Source organism: Fukomys damarensis, unplaced genomic scaffold (genome assembly GCF_012274545.1).
Source record: "Fukomys damarensis isolate Sample0158 unplaced genomic scaffold, DMR_v1.0_HiC HiC_scaffold_19, whole genome shotgun sequence".
NCBI lineage: Eukaryota > Metazoa > Chordata > Mammalia > Rodentia > Bathyergidae > Fukomys > Fukomys damarensis.
In genome coordinates, this window is record NW_022900931.1 from 68,002,835 (window position 1) to 68,015,928 (window position 13,094).

At 48.8% G+C, this 13,094-nt stretch overlaps 1 protein-coding gene across 1 annotated transcript in view; it reads left to right on the forward strand.

Moving 5' to 3' along the window:
- Positions 1-12,999: 12,999 nt before the first annotated feature.
- Smim17 (small integral membrane protein 17) overlaps positions 13,000-13,094 on the forward strand; it is an 8,966-nt gene continuing 8,871 nt past the window's right edge. The window contains exon 1 of the mRNA XM_033766139.1: positions 13,000-13,064. The gene's annotated coding sequence lies outside the window, so the exon portion shown is untranslated. The remainder of the gene's footprint in view (positions 13,065-13,094) is intronic.

A 13,094-nucleotide genomic window follows, 5' to 3' on the forward strand; every position in this document is an offset into this window, starting at 1 on the left:
TATATATATATGTTATACATAATTTGTATACATATGTTTTACAGTAATATATTTTAAGGAATTGGCATACAATTTGGTATACAGTTAGCGAAAATAAATGCTAGCCATTAAGGTCAAGGTTTCCTTAAACTCATATTCAGCTCTAAGAAATAAGAATAGATAGAGTCTAAGAAACTTACAGTTTTAGAGCACAGAGGACTGCTCTCTCAGTGGTTAGAAAAGGTTCATTGACTCAGAACTGAAAGAATTGATGCATAAGTTAGCACGGTGTCTTACCACTTACGTAAGGATACAGGTAGAGGTAGCTCTGCTGATGGACACTCACCTAACTGGACACACAGAGAACAAGCCAGTAAGGACAAAAGCTTTTGGTAGAATATAGAACTAGCCAGGGGATAGTAGTAAAATTAACATGCTAGAAAACTACAGTAGATGAATGCCTATTCAGAGAATGGAAAAGGGTAATTAGACATTTCAGAAGAGCACCACTGACAATTTTTGTGGTGTTTGAATTGTTCTAGAGCATTAAAAAAATGCAATGAGAGTTTACATCTTGTTCCATGAAGTTGACAAGACATACCAAAATAGAAAAACATACTGCAATTAACTTTGTACTTAAGATCTTAAAATTGAACTCATTTTAAAACTATTATAAGAAGGCTAGACATGTGCCTAGATTAGAAATAGTTGGGTGAAGATGTTTCTTCCTAAGATATATATGGAAAATTGATTTTCCAGAAAAAGGCCCAGGGTAGTTTTTAGTTGACAGTATGATTCTGACCATCTACATACTTTGTGTTAACAGCAAGAAATGTGGCTTGCATTGGAAATGTATTCTTTGAATTTATATTAATCAGGTCTTTACTAATGTGTCAGGCATGATCTTAGGTGTGGGAATATAGCAAGGTACAACAAAATGGCCAAAATTATAGATAACAGTGGGAGAAAACAAAATTACTATGTGAAACATACATGATATATAGCATAGAGATGCCATAGAGAAGCAGCTAGGGATTCTTGGGTGTGGGTGCCTTTCCCTGGTATGTAGGAGCGTTGGAGGCAGAGGCTGAGGGAAGAACTAGAAGAGACTCAGTGACAAAGGGTACAATGAGAATACTCTTGGTGGTACCAAGACAAGTACTTATGATGCTCTGAATGTTGAAAACAGGGAGAATTGATAGTTTAACCAGAACCAAGAGTTCTGTTACAGTGACTTGGAGGCTGTGAATTTTTTTTTAGCAGCCTTATTGCAATACAACACATAAATATACTTTCAGACAAGACCCCTTGCCTCGATGTCTCCATCAGCAGAAGTGAAGAAGGACACCCAGGCTTCTTTCAAAGTAGCAATTCAAAGTCGGGTGTGGTGCCGCATGCCTGTAATCCCAGCACTCAGGAGGCTGAGGCAGGAGGATCACTGTGAGTTTGAGACCAGCCTGGGCTACATAGTTCCAGGTCAGTCTCAACTACATAGGGAGACCCTGTCTCAACCCCCCCCATAGCAATTCAATGACTTAATATCCACTGATTTGTGTAACTGTCATCACAGTCAATTTTAGAACATTTTCTTCACTCCAAAAAGAAGTCCCATGTCCTATAATAGTTATCCAGTCCCTGGAGTGATACTGTTTGGGGGGTGCCCAGAGCTCTTGTCTACCTTGTCTTAATTACTTTCTCATTGCGGGGACAAAATACTGGACACCCAAAATTAAATGAGGAAATGCTTATTTCCACTGCTTCAATGCATGGTTGACTGCAAGGCAGGACAAAAGAATATTTGGCAAGTCTAAAGCAGTAGGGTTTAGCAGAAATTTGCATTAAGCTAATATAAGTCTCGGTTGTTTCCTAGCCTAGGAATGTGGTAACTCGTGAAGTGCAGTGGGAAAACACCCTATTGAATTATTAGTTGTGGACACCTGGGATAAAGAAAGGTGTAGGATCCTGGATAGTGGCAATTTAAAGGGTAAAAGATGAAGTCTGCAAACCTAAAACTTCTTTTAAAAGGACAGTTTTAAAACATATAGACACACACAATGAGATATCACTACACAGTTATTAGTAGGGCTAAAATGATGGTAATAAATACCTGCAACAATTTGGAGAAACCAGATACTTCATAGATAGCTGCTAGGTGTAAAATAGTATAACTGCTTTGGAAGCAATGCTCATGGGTACAATTTCTGGATTCTGTGGTATGTTGCTTTTTTCTTATAAAATTGTCAAACTGTGTTCCAGAGACATGAAGATTTATGTTCACATTAAAACTTGTAATAAGAAAACAGTAGTGGGAAGGAGAGAATATTCAAAACACAAGGAATTACCTTAACCCAGATACAAAAAACTCCACTGAATTTAAAAATGGACAAAAGACTTGAGTAGACATTTCTCCAAAGAAGAATGGTCAACACGTATATGGAAAAGGCACTCAATGCCACCCATCAGCAAAGTACAAATCAAAGCCACAGCACAATTGCACCTCACAGCAGTTACCGTGGCTACAGCCCAAAAGGTAAACAAAATAGCAAATGTTGGTGAGGATGGTGAGAAATTGGGTCCCTTGTGAACAGCTGGTGCAAATGCAAAGGGACACAACCTCTATGGAAAACACTGGCGAGTGTAAAGATGAAAGCCAGGCCCCTGCCCTATGACCCTGCAGTGTCTGAGTATATCACTAGAAGAACTGAAATCAGGAGTGTGTGTGTGTGTGTGTGTGTGTGTGTGTGGTGGGACCAGTGCCACATAGGATTCCATCCTAAACATTCTTGGAATGACAAACCATAGATGTGGAAGGCAGACTGGGGATAGGAGATAGGGTTCGGATCAACGTGGATGTGGCCATGGGAGGGCAGCATGAGGAGTCCTTGGGGACAGAGATGCTCTGTGTCTGAGATGGCGGATCCATGGCTCGTGTGTGGCAGCAGGCACACAGAGCCCTCTGTTGGCATGTGAGCCAAGTCACCAGGTTGTTTTTGCTTAACAAAACCCCTCAGTAGTCAGGTTTAATTACAGGGTTGGCACTTTTTGATAAATAAGTGGGGTTGGGGTTGCAGTTTGGGCACTCAGTCTCTAAAAGGTTCACCATCAGTGCACTACTCTTGATAGGATCAGTGTCACATGTAGTTGTAATATTACAATGTGTTGCCACTGGGGAGAAGTAGGTGAAAGATGCAGATATCTCTGTGTGAGTTCTGTATAAATGTTTTATAATTTATGTGAATAAATCTATATTTATCACAAAACTTTTTTTAAATTTTTAAATTGAATTTATTGGTACATTCTAGGTAGACAGTACAGGTACATTAATTACTGGGATCTTGTACCTTTGCATGCCAGGTCTTGGTTCTAATTTTTTCCCCTTGTCTTTCCCTATCCTTCTCACTGTCCCTATACCTTTGGTCCTTTTCTTCCTATTTCACATTGCTAATTGTCCCATTAGAATCTTGAGTACTATTTTAGTTTTTCACACCAGAGAAACTATCAGTATTTGCATATGTGTGACATTTATTTCACTTAGGAGTATATCTTCAAAATGTACCCATTTACCTATGAATGAATCTACTTTCTCATTCTTTATGGCTGAGTAATATTCCATTTTATAGAAAAACCACATCTTTATCCACTTTCCAATTGATGGGCAGATGGGCTGTTTCCAAGTTTTAGCTATTACAAACTGTGCCGCTATAAACATGGGTGTGGATATATCACTGTGATATGATTCTTTTAATTCTTTTGGAAAGATACCCAACAGAGGGATGGCTGGGTCAAATGGAACCTCTAATCCTAGTTCTTTGAGTTATCTTCATATTGACTTCCATAGTGGTTGCACCAGTCTGCACTCCCACCAACAATGGAGAAGGGTTCCTTTCTCCCCACAACCGCGCCAACATTTGTTGTTATGTGATTTCTTGATAGCAGCCATTCTTTGTGGGGCGAGGTGAAATCTCAGAGTTGTTTTCATCTGCATCTCTCGAATGACCAGTGATGTGGAGCATTTTTTCATATATTTACTTGCTACTTTTTTTTCTTTGAGAAATGTCTGTTCATTTCAGATACTCATTTTAGAATTGGGTCTTTATATTTGGGGGCACTGGTTGTTTTGAGTTCTTTACATATTTTAGATAATAGTCCTTTGTCTGAGGAGCAGCTGGTAAAAAGTTTTTCCCACATTGTAGATTCTCTTAGTTCTGTTGATGGTTTCTTTTGCAGTACAGTAGCTTTTTAATAAGATGAGATCCCAGTTGTTGATTCTTTCTGCTAGTTCCCGTGCTACTGAGGATTTGTTCATAAAGTCTTTTCCTATGCCAATTTAAGTTCTGCCTAACTTATCTTCCAGCAAGTTTAGTGTTTTGGTTTTTATATTAGATCTTTAATCCACTTGGATTTTAATTTAGTGCATGGTGACAGATAAGGGTCTAGTTTTAATCTTTTGCAGGTTGAGATCCAGTTTTTCCAATACCATTTATTAAAGAGGCTATCTTTCCTCCAGTGGGGACTGTCAGCTCCTTTGTCAAAGATGAGGTAGCTGAGTGCATCTGGAGTTGTTTTTGTGTCTTCCAATCTGTTCCACTGATCCTCAGGTCTGTTTCTTTGCCAGTACCATGCTATTTTTATCACAGTGGCTTTGTAAGTATAGTTTCAAATTGGGAATTGTTATACCCGCTGCCATGTGTCTGTTGCCTAGTATGGCTTTTGCTATTCTAGGTCTCTTATGGTTCCAAATGAATTTTTGGATTCTTCTTTCTAGTTCTGTGAAGTATAGTGTTGGGATTTCAATTGGTATTGCATTGAATCTGTATAGCAGTTTTGGTAGTATGGCCATTTTCACTATGTTGCTTCTTCCTACCCAGGAGCAGGGGAGATCTTTCCATTTTCTTACATCCTCCTCGATCTTTTTTTTCAGAGTGCTGTAGTTTTCAGTGTAGAGGTCTTTTGCTTCTTTTGTTAGATTGATTCCTAGATACTTCATTTTTTTGGGTGCTGTTGTATCACAAAACGTTTTATTTTGAAAACAGTCACCAAAGTCTAGCTGGTGTTTACATTTGTGTGGCTCCTGGGACATCCTGCAAATGTCTTGAATTTGGCTCTGAGGTGTATTGTGGGAAAGGACCCCAGCCATGTGCCTGGGTCCTAACCCTCCCCACCAGTGTGACCCCTCCGGTCCACATCACTCCACTTACCTGGGAAGAAGCTGGATTGGGCAGACACAGCCAGTTCCTAAGTCATAAAATGCCAGAAACCAATACTGGCACACAGGAAACGGAATAATGAGGATTAATCCTTTTTTCATACATGAAAAAACAAAATTACACAGAATATAGATTTTAAAGACTTAATTTGCTTTGATTTGCACGTCGCTCAGTAAAATACAACCAGGGCCCAATGAGCTGGGGACAGAGGCCAGCTGTACCGGCAGTAAAGCACGATACTGTGAGGAAAGCACAGTAGGTGAGGAAGTGAACCGGTTTCAAGCTACTCTCCCGGTAGAGGTCAGTGAGGAAGACATTCCTTACTGTGGTGGTAGAACTGGCCCGTGAGGGGATTTGGCTGGTTTTTGGTTTTTTTCCCTCTCCTCTCCTGATTTCCTGTAAGGTCAAGAAACAACTTGGTTTTGTCTCTGTGGTGCGGACCTTAAGTGTGAAAAACCTTACCCTGGTTTGGTTTGCTGGACCAGTTCAGTTCACACCAGTGGCCTCTCCTACGTTTTATTTAACACCGACTGTGCTCATTTGCGCTCTGTTCGGTTTGCAAACGTCCTGATGCTAAGCAGTCTGGCCACCCACCAGCAGCTGCCTGCAGCGTCAGGCCTCTTCTGGCCCCTTTTCTCCACTTCACGCGCCTCTCGGCCTCCCCATCTCCTCTGTCCTCCTGTCCACGCTCCTTTCATTCCCTCTGTCCCATGTCTCCCTCCTCCCCAGACACACAATTTCCCCGGGCTTAAAATTACTTTCTCCTTATCATCCTTCTCCCACCCTTTTCTTCTCATGCCTTTCCCTTCTTTGCCCTTCTGCCCCTACCTGTTTCTATCCCGCCCTCGCTCCATTTCGTCCTCCTTGCTCCCTCTCCCACCCGAGCCTCCCATCTCACTGACTCCCACGCCGCTTCCCTCCACTTCCCTCCTTCCCACCCTCCAGCTCTGCCCGTCCCCCAGAAGCCTCTAGGAGACGGAGTCTCTCCGGGTGTTCGGTTCTGGCTAGGGAAGAACCTGTAGGGGCGGGGCCGGCGCGCGGGCTTCTGGGAGATGTAGTCCAGAAGTCCGCGCAGGGGCGCACGCGTGCTCCGCCTTCCGCATGGCAGTTACCCAGCGGCCTGTGGTCTGAGTTCCAGCCAGTGTGCTGCCAGCCGCGCTGCGGTAGGTGCGGCTGCGGAGAGGACGTGCGGGAGAAGGGACGGCGAGCAGCGGGGAGGAGGACGTGGGATGCAGGGAGCTGTGGGGGCCGGGATCCGTGCAAGGTGCTGCCTAGAGCTTGCTCCGCGTGCTTGTGCCTGCGGCATCTCGGAGGGCAGCGGTGTGCCCCTGGGTCCCTGCGTCGTGTCAGGCTGTGAGTGTGTGCGCCTTGATCTGTCACTGATGTCTCTGTGTGGGTGTCCCCGGGTCCTGCCTTTACCTCTGTGCTCTGGACGTGTGTCTCCCCATCTCTCTCCCTGTGGCTGTGCCTCTGAGTGCCCGTGTGTGCGTCTGTCTATACGGTGTATGTGTGCAAATGGCCTGGCTGTCCCTTCCTGAGTGTGTGAAGACCGTGTTCTCCGGCCAGGTGCACACGGCAAGCGTCTGCCCTAACCCTGGCATGGTCCCGTCTCTCTCCCTCATCTTCCTGCCCTGAAGCCTTGCCTGACTCAAAGTTTCTCTAGAGGGCAGGTGTGGGTGGGACAGAGGTGTGCAGGTGTGCAGGTGAGGGATGTGGGACAGAGGATCTCCTCTTCCTCCACCTCCTGCAGGGCCTTCTTGAAGGTGCTAGTGAGGTGGGTTCACCTTGCAGGGCTCCCCGAACAGGGCACCTGGCTTCCCCTACAGCAAGGGACAGTGGGGCCAAGACCAAAGCTGCTGTCTTCTTAAAGTTGTTGTGCAAGATACACATACCATAAGCCAAGTGGCACACCCCTGTAATCGCAGCTCACAGGAGGCTGAGCCAGGAGGTTTATGAGTTCAGCTTGAATACACAGAAAGACTCTATCTTTAAAAAAAAAAAAGTACATATAACATAAAATTTGCCATTGTAACCATTTTCAAGGGATCAGCCTAACACACATCATTCATCTTTCTGACTAAAAAAATCTGACTGCTCCAGCCTTACACCTCACAGAAGTGGAACCAGGTGGTGTTTTGTGACTGGCTAACTTCCCTAAGCACAATGTTCCCAAGGTTCATCAGCGTTGTTGCATGCGTTAGACACCCTTCCCTCCTGAGGCTCGATGGTGTCCCGATGTGTGGAAGAACTGTATTTCCTGTGTCTGCCCATCCGTGCACACACACTTTAGTCACTTCCACCTTTGGGCTGTTGTAAGCAGTGCTGCTGTGACCATGGGTGTGCAAATGCAGAGTATACACTTAAAACCAGAAATCAGATCCTACTTTCTTGCCAAAACCTTCCAAAGAATGAATAAGAAGGAGCCAGAGATCTCAGGAGTAGTGTTACAGGCATAGGAATAGCACTGGGGTTATACGAAGGGGTGCAAGGAAAGCGCGGTCAGCTTTCTGTTGCTGTGAGAAAACAGCCTGAGGAAACCAACACGAAGGAGGAAGGTCTGTTATGGCTCCTAGTTTCAGAGGTTCAGTCTGTGGTCTGCTGGCTCCACTGCTTTCAGCTTGTGAGGCAGAAATGTCCTGGCAGGAAGCACATGGAACGGAGGGAAGCAGCTCACCTCAGGACACCCAGGAGGAGAAGGGGATGCAGGCTGAGGTCAGAACAGCCACAGTGACCCATGTCCTCACACTTGTCTTAGCTCCCAACTTCCCACCTCCCCCAGCACCCACTGAGCCACAGACCCATTGAGGAGTCCGTTACTAAGGAGGTCAGAGCCCTCGAGATCCAGGCACCTGCCCAGGTGCAGCTCTGTGTCCTTATAACCCCTCCCTCCCTCCCATCCCCAGGCAACCGCTGGTCTGCTTGCGGTTGCTATTTTATCTGGATATCCTCCAGTTTTGTATTCATGGAGCCACACAGTGTGTACTCCTTGCGGTCTGCAATCTCTGACTTGGCCTAAAGTTTTAAGATCCACCGTGTTGCTTCCTGTACAAAAGGTCCATTTTCTTTGATTGCTCGGTCCTCTCCCACCACGTGGGTGGGCACCCACGGCGGGTTCACTTGTCACTCGTTGAGCAGTAGGCTGTTTGCAGTGTGGATTCTCACAAGTAAGGCTGTGAACATACGTGTGCAGGTCTGGTGAAAACCTTTGCTTTCCTCCACCTAGCAGTGGAGTGAGTACTCCATATGTTCATGCATATTTAACTTTCTAAGAATCTAATAGTTGTTTTAGGCGGGAGGGAACTTTATCTCTGTTACTTTATCTTGGATAGATGCCTCATTTTGAAAAAGCAATCATGCACTTGTATGTGTGTGTGTGTTTATGTATGTACAGATGTGATATATGTATTTTTAAGTGTGTGCATGGGAGAAATCCTAAAAGTATAAACCAAACTGTTAAATCTGATAAGACTACAGGAGCCTTACATTTTCTGTTTTTGTTTTTTGATGCTTGATGTTTTAATAATAAGTATGAATTGCTATTATTTTTTTCTTCCATTCTTTCTTTGTTTTATTTTGTTTTTTGAGACAGAGCCTTACTATGTAGTTTAAGCCGGCCTTGAACTCAATAGTGTAGGCCAGCCTGGTCTCAAACTCTCAGTGATCCACCTGCTTCAGCCTCCTGAGTGCTGGGATTACAGGGATGTGGCCCCTTGCCCAGCCTATGTATGAATTAAACTGAAATCAGAAATAATCACAGACAAAACATAGTAAAAAATAAGAAACAAACAACCTATGGAGAACAAGAGTAGCACAGACTCATGTGGCCCAGCAGTTTGCGTGGTAAGTTTCTGCCCTGGTGTCCTCAGAAGCTGTCCTTGAAGTGGGCAGGAGGCCCGTGTTCATGCTCCAGCCTCAGCTGAGCTCACCAGCAAACCTTTCCCTTCTCGATAGCCTGACTGGTGAATGGGTGTGCTGGGGAAGGTTTAACCTGGCTGATGTTGAGCTGTTTTTAGCTTTTCAGTCGCCCACGACTGTATTTATGGTTTTGTAAATGATCTCCACATAGAATTTTGGTTTAGGAAAGGGAGGCTGCTCGCTTTCCCCTGGCGAGTACTGGGATGTGCCTCCTCCAGCTCTCCTGATTTCCCCAGTCAACATTCACCCCAAAGACTTCCAGCCCTACTCACAGCTCTGCACCCCTCCACCTCCACTGTCATGACAGCTTACATTCCAGACCCCAGCAGCCCCAAACCAACCCCCCAGCGCCCCTGCTGTCTTCTCTCCACTGAGAAGTGACCCACGCCCGCTGACTGCCTCATGCCTCACGACTTCTGCTCATAACACCTACGCGTCATGCCACACTCTGAGGTCAGCAAGCCACAGTCACGCTCCTACCTTACGTATTTCTTGGCTGTTTGCTCCAGGGTAGGAAAGTGATATGTGGCAGTGTAGCAGCTTCCCAGGACCCAGGGCTGGAACCCAGCTCTCCCTCAATTCTGTGAGCCCTCAAGAATCTGACTTTGGGCCGGGGATTTAGCTCAGTGGTTCTTCCACCTTCCTTGTAAGCGCAAGGTCCTGAGTTTGATCCCTGGTACCAAAAAAAAAAAAAAAGAATCTGACTCTCACAGCAGAAAGGCCAGGACCTTGCACATAGCTCACACGTGCTTATACAGCACTTCCCACCCAGCCAAAGAGAGCCAGGAGCTTGGATGCCAGACACTTCTGCCCTACCTTCCCTTTTGCACCTCCTTTCGGGCTGTGTTGGGAGCTCTGTGTTGATCATTTCATTAGGTTGTAGCCAGGCCCAGTTCTAAGAGCCAAAGCTGCCACTTAAAAGTGAGTGCAGTTTGTCCTCATTTGCTTTTACCCCAGGCTTTCCCCAGGGCTTGTCCTAGGCGGTGAACGCTTTGGGCGTTCCAGGGTTTAGTCCTCTCCACCTTGTCTGGGTGGAGATCCAGGACCGCGGATAGTGTAAGCAGCAACGATTCAAGACCGGGGACAGCTCGCACCCCGCGGGCCCGCGGGCAGAACAGAAATGGGTCAGCACCGCGGACAGCCCGGGCACCACGGCGGCGACGCTCAAGGGACGCTCAAGACGGACAGCTCACGGGCCGCGGCTACTCAGCACCTCGGACAGCACATGTCAAAAGCGAGCGGCTCTGCCTGCGCCAGGACAGGGACAGCCCAGATACGACGGTTCGGCCCTGAAGACAGCTCTGCTGCGATGGCTCAGCGATGCGGACAGCTCAGGACGCAGTGATTTAGCTCGCGGATGCGGAGGCCGCGGCCCCCTTCCCGCTCTGCACACGGCTCGGGCCGTGGGCTTTCAGCACCGTGACAGATCGCGCAGCACTAATTCACCGCGGCCCTTTGCGGGGCAGAGCTTTGCCGCCGGCCAAGCAGGACGCATGCGCCCTTAAGAACTGCTCCCTGAGCACCCTCCCCGGGCTAGCCCGAGGGTTTCCAGATGGGGACGGCGCATCTCTCAGGCCTTCCCGGTGCACAGGCACCCAACATTCAACGCCCCAAAGGGGGCTCCATCTCCCTGCTGGACTTGTTCCAAGTCTCTGCACTACCACACATCCGGTTGCTCCCTCCCGAGCCGTCTCCTTGATTCCTCCCTTCCTCTCAGCCCCGTCTGTCGCGTGCACCCAAAATCTGTCCACTGCTTCCATCCGCGCCGCCACGTCCTTGGATCGCCATCGCCCTCACGCTGTCTGCTGCGGAGCCTCCCAAGCGAGCCTCGCGTGCTGCCTCTCCAGCGCCTTCCCGCACAGCGGTTGGCGGGACTTTCCGTGTGGCATGGAGGCCGTCACCCCACTCCTCAGCGAGTTGTCATTGCTTCTCAGCACAAACACGATGGAGTCACGAGCTCCCCGGGCCTCCCGGCCCACCGCCACTTCCCTGCCTGGCCACTTCCCGTGGTGGCCCTGTCCGCCTTGCTGGCGCCTTTGACCTGATGTTCTGTCACCGGCTCCTGCCCTGCGGCCTCTGTCCCATTGTCAGATCTCACCTCAAAATGTCACCTCTTCATAAACATCTTCTGTGACCCGCATGTGACGTGGTCTCACAGCTGCTTTCCCCTTGACCTGTTGCACACACTTCCCGGCTTTGGGCGTAAATGATGTTCACTGACGCTCATTGCCTCCGTGGTCTGTCATCCGTTGTCATTAGAAGGTAAGGTGTAGGCCTTAGACATCCACTGTATCCACCCAGATGGGCATTTGCCACCTACAGGCTGTTTAATAAATATTCGGTGAAGGGTGGAGCGACCGAATCTCCAGCCCCGAATTTCTGTCTTTTCCCAGCCAGTCATGGATCCAAACGGTGTCACAGCAGTCGGGTGCTCGCAGATCACGGCCCAGGATGTGAGGGCGGCGTTGAGGTCCCTAAGAGCAGCCCCAGCTTGGAAGATTCGCTGCGGAGACCCACAGGACTCCTCAGGCAGGCGCTCAGAGCTGTGTCACCACACCGAAAAATACCGAGTGCAGTCGGCAAAAGGAGAAGGCCGTGGGCGGCAGTCTGGGCCCACGCCTTGACGTGTCCTGAGGCTCCGGCCAGGGTGGGGCTGTGTCCTGCTGCAGAGAGGACAGAGGACAAGGACTGTGACGCCTGTGCATGGGCCGCACCTAGGTGGGGTCCATTCCTCTTGACGCCATCTCCATTTTAGGCTGCGGTATAGAAAACCGCCCTTCACGTGTGACAGTGATATAGTAAGTCCTTCAAAAATCCCCCGAGCCAGGCACGGCGGTGCAGCCTGTACCCCAGCGCCCAGGAGGTCTGCCAGTGGGGTCACAACTGAACCCCACCCTGGAGACAGTGACCGAGACTGTATCAGCGCAAACGAGGGCTGGGATGTGGATCATTGAGAAGCCTGCATTCAGTCTCCAGAACAATAACAGCAAAATAAAGGCACTTCTGGAAAGGTTTTAGAAAATGGGTTCATTTAAAATAAAAATGCTGGGACCAGGGATTTAGCTCAGTGTCGCCGCACCTGCCTCGCAAGCCCAAGGTCCTGAGTTTGATCCCCAGTACCAAGAAATAAAGCATAAAAAAGTAAAAATGACAAGTAAATAGCCACACAGACATTACGCGGACGTGGAACCCGCCACGAGGGCGGTGTCCACTGGCGCAGAAATGCATCCCGCTCAGGGAGTGTGCGAGAGGCCACAGCTCAAGGAAGATTAACCCAGTGGGGTTCCAGACACTCTCACCGCTTGCCTCCAGGAAGACACGGTCTCATAGTAATCTTGTAAAGAACGCACTTTCCCCTGGACCGCAGTCTAAGAATTAGAGGGATAAAAACGAATTTCCCCTCCTGCCGAGAACCTGGTGTCCCACAGTCGCGATGGTGACGCTAAGGACGCTCCCTGCGCACGCGGTGCCCGCTCCAGGCAGGGCCCGTTATCGCCCCCACTTTGAGGACAGGGAAACCAAGATGCGGTCGGTCCGCTTTGCACGGTTCAGAGCGGTCCGGCTCGGATCCGCTCCGCCCGGGTCCTCCTTGCCTCGTTGGCAGAGGAGGCAGGGAGGTGCGGAGGAAGGGCCTCCCCGCGGGCAGTTCGCTTCTCCCCGCGCTTTGGAGACGAGCAAACGCCGTCGGGGCTCGACCTCCGCACTCTTTCTGGGCGTCCATCACCGAAGATGTTCGTGCTCCGGTGGGCACAGCAGCCCCACACCCGCCTGCCGGCTGGCGAGGAGGCCGCGTGCAGAAGACGCCTCTGCTCCCCGTGCCCGCCGGACTGACGATGGTCGAGAGCGTCTAGGCCTCGAGAGTGTTCACACCTCGCACCAGGGGGACATTCCAGAAATCCCAGCCACCTGCGCCCACGCAGCAGGACTACACGGCAGGGCGCGGACCCCGGGGTCGGGAACCAGGTGAGCAAAGGGAAGCCCGGACGCGCGGCG